Here is a 6,013-nt window from a genome sequence, read left to right on the forward strand (position 1 = left end):
TCAGTGCTTTCTTTTAGTTGCCGAATAAATCACGGCTATTAATTATTATTATTTTATTGTAATTATTGCTTTACCTGTGTTTGTTATTATTAGCTATTAATTAATTATTAATAACTAATTAATCACGCTTTTTTTATTGACATTTTTTTTCCCAACAAATCGTATTTACTTCATAACTTTTTTGCAATTATTAATGAAATTTTTTTTTTTGTCCAACAAATCTCATTTAATTACCTTTTTTCTTTTCAAATTTTGTTAAGAAAATGTCCTCTTTTAGCCAAAATTTAAATTACCAACTTTTTACAATTATTGAACACTTTGTTTTTAAAGCACAATTAATTATCAATTTTTTGTAATTGATATATATTACCCATTAAACACCCACGTGGCGCGTGAAGATTGGCTGGTCCTGATGATGTGGAAATGCTTATTAACCATATATTGAGGGTTTTTTCTTTCCTCTGGTAAACCGACGGCAGCTTCTCTTCTTTCTTCTTTCTCTGTCTTTCAAAACATAGCAGCATCAATCGATGTCAAGAGCTTTTCTTTGCTTTTGTCCTCTGGACAAAACTCCATTCTTTTTATGAGACCCAGAGGTCTCCCCTCAATTTCTGGCATTTGATTGTACTTGGAAGAGATTGTAATCTCAATTGGAGGGTCCGGATTTTTCCTTCTGCAGAGTGGCTGCTTAGGATTTGATGGACGATGGGCTCGAGACAGAAAAGGGCTGGTAATCTTCTTCCCCTTCCACTCCCGGTTTCTCCCTCTTGTTCTTCTTCATCTTCCTCCCTCCCTCGAGTAGTTAGGGCTAATTTTTTCTGTTTTCCTATCATTTTCCTGATATTTCTATTTCATTGGTTAAAAGCAGCAAATCTTTTTTTTTTCTCTCATTTCTGTCGTGTCTTTTTGTGAAACAGTAAGGACGGGGAAGGTCAATATTTCATCTCCACTATCTGATGTGAATTTCTAGAATGCAGATATATGGTACTTTTCTTCCCCTTTCTTTCCATGATTAATGTCTCTGTTTCATTCTGTTTTATCATTGATTTTTAATTTTTAATCAGAAGAAAAACTTTTAATATGGTCTGAGATGATGAATAATTGATGATTAGCTAGCTTTTAGATATTTATTTACTTTCTTTTTTGTATCTATTTGGTGATTTATTGTTCCATTTTTCGTTTTTGTCTTGGATTTCTTCTAGAGTTCGGAGGAAAAATGGCCACTTGTGAAAAACAACTGGTGAGTGAAAATGTAAGTTTGCTGTATCAATCTGATTTAATTTTTCCCTCTTCCACGCCTGGTTTAGGATTTGATGGATGATTTTTTTTCCATTTTTTTTTGTTCTTTTGGTGCTACTTTTCCAAGTATATTATTGGTTGTTGTTACAGGAAGGAATATGAAAACTTGAAGTTGACATCTCTAAGAAGTAATTAAAGCTGGTAATATTTATTTGTGTTCTACTATTTATACTATAAACCATAGTCTTTTTCTGTAAATGGTTTCTCTCACCTAATTTAGCCTATTTTTGTTTATTGAGGTTGTTGTCAGAAAAAGGATAAAGGTAAAAGTGATTGGAAGAATGAGCAAATTTCTTCCAGTGTTTTGTGTTTTGGGTTTTATTGTGTTTGTCAAAGTAAATTAGATACAGTATCTTTTTCTTCTGTATTTTCTTTTTTTCCCTTGGCTGGCAAACATAATAATGTATCTGTTATATAAACTACTTGGTATTCTTCGTAATGTCAAGATTTGGGAAGATGTATGATGAAATCTTTATTTCATAGTCGATTTTTCTGGTTTTGTGGTTTTAACGTGCAAAGTGAAATCATTATTATGACTAACTTCCTTGAAGATGTTTTGATCAGTTCATGATTCATGAGATACATAGTTATATGAATTACATGAATGGAGTTTCAAAAGCAAAATCGATTTAATCTACTATGAAGATACCATCTTTCCTCTTTTAAATTACTAAAAAAACTTGGCTCGATCTTTGACTGGAAAAATTATGTTCAGAAAATAGTATTCCCGTGCGTCACACAACTGACATTTGATGTTGGACCCAATATTGCATTTTTTTTAAAAAAAAAAAGAAAAATTGGAAAATAATGCATAGGTACTTCTCTAAAATTTGCTTCCACATATATGTACAATGTTTTGTTCCCTTTGGGAAAATTTCATCAGTGACATTATTTTTATTGATTGATTTCTGTTGGTAAGACTAGCTTTTATACTCTCTCAATAGATTTCTTCTCTTGTTTTTGTTATCGCCATTTTTTTTTTTTGTGGATTCTTCTTTCTTCTAAGCAACTTAAAGGTTCTTTTCTTTATATGAATATGTTATTATTGGGGTACATCTAATCCTAATCCTACTTCTGTAGCAGGAAATGACCATACATTGGGTTTTGTTACTGGTGGGTCTGCTCATGTTCAAATGCAACTTAGCACCAAAGAGTGTGAGAGTCTGGGATTAACTGGTCTGGCTCTCTGCTTAGATTTGCTGAGTATGTCAAGGACCAAGGTTGTACCTTTATTATATGAATTTTGTTGATCCTCAGATATTTATGGTTTTTTGTGGATTTTACTTCTGGGTTTTGATGGGTTTTTTGAATTGATTACTTGCTGGTAAGTACATGGGTTGTAAAATGGTAATATTTGGGATTCTTGTTTCTGTACTATAGCTGGTTGGTTGTCAAAATTAACGAATAGTGGGAGATAGATGCAATTCTTATTGCTTTTAGTTGATTTAAGGTCTGGGTTTTTTTTTTGTTTGGATTTATGAATTGCTTATTTATATGTGAGATGTCAATGGTGATAATTTGGAAGGAGAACTTGAAAAAGGCTATGTTTTTATACAAATCAGATCGAGAGACTATGCTTATAACAGTAAATAAGTGTATTTTGACTTTTGTTGTTTTCACTATAATTTTTTGTGATTAAGTTTTGTCAAAATATGGATGGGTAAATAGTATTTTGGAAGATTTCTCTTTTTTCTTTTTGTGCCTCAGATAGCTTAAGGATAATCGCAGAAATCGAAATAAGATCCTCATTGGGATTCTTAAATTATCTCATGCAATTAGTGGCGTTAAATTGTAATCTGTAGAATTCCAAGTAACTAGCCTGGATTATGGTAATGGTTCAGTTTTGTTGCTCTTGAGGATGTTTTGCACCTGAGCTGACGATGATCAAGGCATGCAAGAACAATAGTTCTACGATCATGATTTCCTAAGTTACGACTTGTAGTTCTTTATATTTGATGATTAGGACCATACGCATTAAATTGGAATATTCTATTGGCATCCTTTATTGTACCAAATGAAGTACTATCAAGACAAATTCTGAATGGAAATATGCCATTTTTTGAAACCTATACCAGAGAACCCTTATTCTTCAACTCTTTTACATCCATTCTGGTGAATTTGAAAAATTTAAATAGCTGAAACTTGTGTAACAGAATTCATCAATTATATAATGACTTAAATTTGTTAAAGAATTTTGGATTGTAAGATTACAATAAACTTTTTGAACATTCTGCAATAATTTACTTAAGAGGAAGAAAATTGCTCATGTCGTCAAGAAATCCTGGATGTTTGACAAGATCTGCATTTAACATATCCAGTTTAGAGGGCAACTTATATAGATTTCTGTATAATATTGGAATGATCTTTTTGAGCATTCTGCAAATAATATACTAAGTAGAATATGATAATCTGGAAAACCCGATGTTTGAAAAGACTCCGGATGCAGTTTAGATTTGTCAGTGCCTCTCAGAAATCTGCCCCTTGGCTTTACCTTAGGCTTAGAGATGGCTTGCTGGATTGGTCTATTTTTATCTATTGATTTTCATTCTGAATTTTTGTGTCCAAAGCTTGGTTTTGACTTTCTTGGTTTTGCATCTGCATCACCGCATGAAGCTGCAGCCGGGGAAAACTTCATTGACAGAGTTTTCATTATGGGTCTATGGAGACTGCATTTTGGAGATCTCTTTTGTATGTGGATAGGATTATATGTTATTTTAAAGTTTCTTTTATGCAAAAAAAAAAAGAAAAGAAAAAGAAAAAAAGATGTTAAATTTGTTGTATGTTGTTGACGTAAAACATATCTTGCATCTGAAATATTTTCATTGTGTAATTATTTGATTTGGTATTTCAAAACTCATTCATTGTCGTAATAAGATTTTGGACACGAGATAATGGCTTGTTTCTCTTATCAGTTATATGTAGATCTTTAGTGCATATTGTGTTAAATCCTGTATCTCTTGCTATTATGTAGTCATCTTTATCGTGTTGAATCCTATTTCTCTTGCTATTATGTGGTCGTTTCTATATTTTATAATTAAATAGGCTTCTTATCCGACACAGTTGAGTATTGCTCTCAAAAAGTTGAGCTTCCTCTTGAATTTGTTTATGAGTGGCACATATTTTATGCACATCAAATCATGGCAAATACAGTTAGTCGATGCAAGATGACGTTACAGGGTATATATTACTTTGAAATTTATGACATTGCCAATCGTATTCCATTAGTAGGTAAAGCAAAAAATAACCTTTCGTCACTTAGTCACTAAGTTAAAATTGTGGCTTATTTTCACTGCTTAATAAAATCACAAAAACCTAATCCTAAAGATTTTGGTGCACCTTTATATAACTTGTCATGCTTATTATCTAAATTTGAATAATTGGACATTTCTGGGCAAGTCTAAAAGTTACACCGCGCATCGCGCGGTGTTATCCTCCTAGTGTAACTTCTAAGCTTCAAAGAATGGAGATTTTACTACCAACAGTCAATTACACTCAATTGTCTAGGCCCCACTTGAAATTTGGTGGTGGAGTTCTTGGTAGGAGGTGAAAAATACAAATCAGTCCCTTTATTGATTTAAGTGACACTTTATCACTTATAGTTTAGACTGTTTAGTAGTAGTTAGTACAATTAGGGGACCACCGGACATCTCCTTAGTGACTACCAGCAGGGCCGCCGGAGGGCGTCACACGAACAAAAGCTAAATTAGTTTTGTTTAATTTAAAAAAAAAAAAAATCAACCTTTAGCCGCCAATAAGTAGTAATGACTAATAAGTTCAAGCATTAAAATTATAGATTTGAATCTGTCAATGTTTTTTGGGGCAAATTCATCATTTTATTTGCTATTTATATATTTTTTATAATACGAATTGAAAAAGTTATTTACACTTCCTTTTTTTCTAAGCACTCTTGGTATCATTTTTATTATATTATGTTTATTTATTTGACTATATAATAAAATAAATGATTAAATTTAACTTTTACACATATAATATTATCTATTTAACAGCGATAGTGTATACACTATCAATTCGTATAAGAGTTACTCTAGAACAAATGGTAAAAAAGTAGTAAATAAAAAATGCAGTGCAAATAACATTTCTCTACGAATTAACCAACTTGTTTGTTTGCACGATATTTGGATGAATGTTTTCCTTCATAGGCGTTGAATACAGATTGATTTGTTTTCTTTCATAGGCGTTGAATAGAGATTGATTAGTTAACATGCGACTTGGTTTTTATCATGTTTTTGTTAAATTGAATTTTCAAAAAAAAAAAAAAATCTTCCATCTGTCCCCACCCTTCCAACTCCATTGTCAAATTGAAATTAAATTTAAAAAGTAGCTAAATATAGGAGAGTAATAAACATGAATTGAATGCATTGAATTGGCCAATTAAGTAAACTAATAATTGCTCATTAGACATGTTAGAAAATTCTGTTAATGAATCGAACAACTTTGGGCAAACACAAATTTATTGTTGTTGCAGTTTTGTTACTTGATGATTTATCTAATATTCTTAAAGGAAAGGACGGGCAAAATGTATTTTCAGCCTAGCTTAAAATTTCATACTAGCCATTAATGCCTCACTTCTTTAGTCTAATAAAGATATATTTCTGAAGTGCCAGATAGCTAAACTAGGGGTGCAAATGAACCGAGCGATTTGTGAGTTGCTCACGAGCTGATCGGTTAAATGATCAACTCGACTTGACATTGA

General features: G+C 31.7%; 1 long non-coding RNA gene across 5 annotated transcripts; it reads left to right on the top strand.

The window, feature by feature from the left end:
- Positions 1–466: 466 nt before the first annotated feature.
- On the top strand, positions 467–2,743 carry LOC113722653 (uncharacterized). 5 transcript variants are annotated; one of them, XR_011839197.1, is made up of 5 exons: positions 473–730; positions 918–984; positions 1,203–1,252; positions 1,390–1,440; positions 2,380–2,743. It is a non-coding gene; the product is annotated as an uncharacterized lncRNA (long non-coding RNA). The 5 variants fall into 5 exon arrangements; XR_011839195.1 differs by having other exon boundaries at positions 2,383–2,743; XR_011839198.1 differs by lacking the exon at positions 1,390–1,440 and having other exon boundaries at positions 467–730; positions 1,203–1,240; positions 2,383–2,743.
- The last annotated feature ends 3,270 nt before the right edge of the window (positions 2,744–6,013 follow it).

Source organism: Coffea arabica, chromosome 2c (assembly GCF_036785885.1).
Source record: "Coffea arabica cultivar ET-39 chromosome 2c, Coffea Arabica ET-39 HiFi, whole genome shotgun sequence".
NCBI lineage: Eukaryota > Viridiplantae > Streptophyta > Magnoliopsida > Gentianales > Rubiaceae > Coffea > Coffea arabica.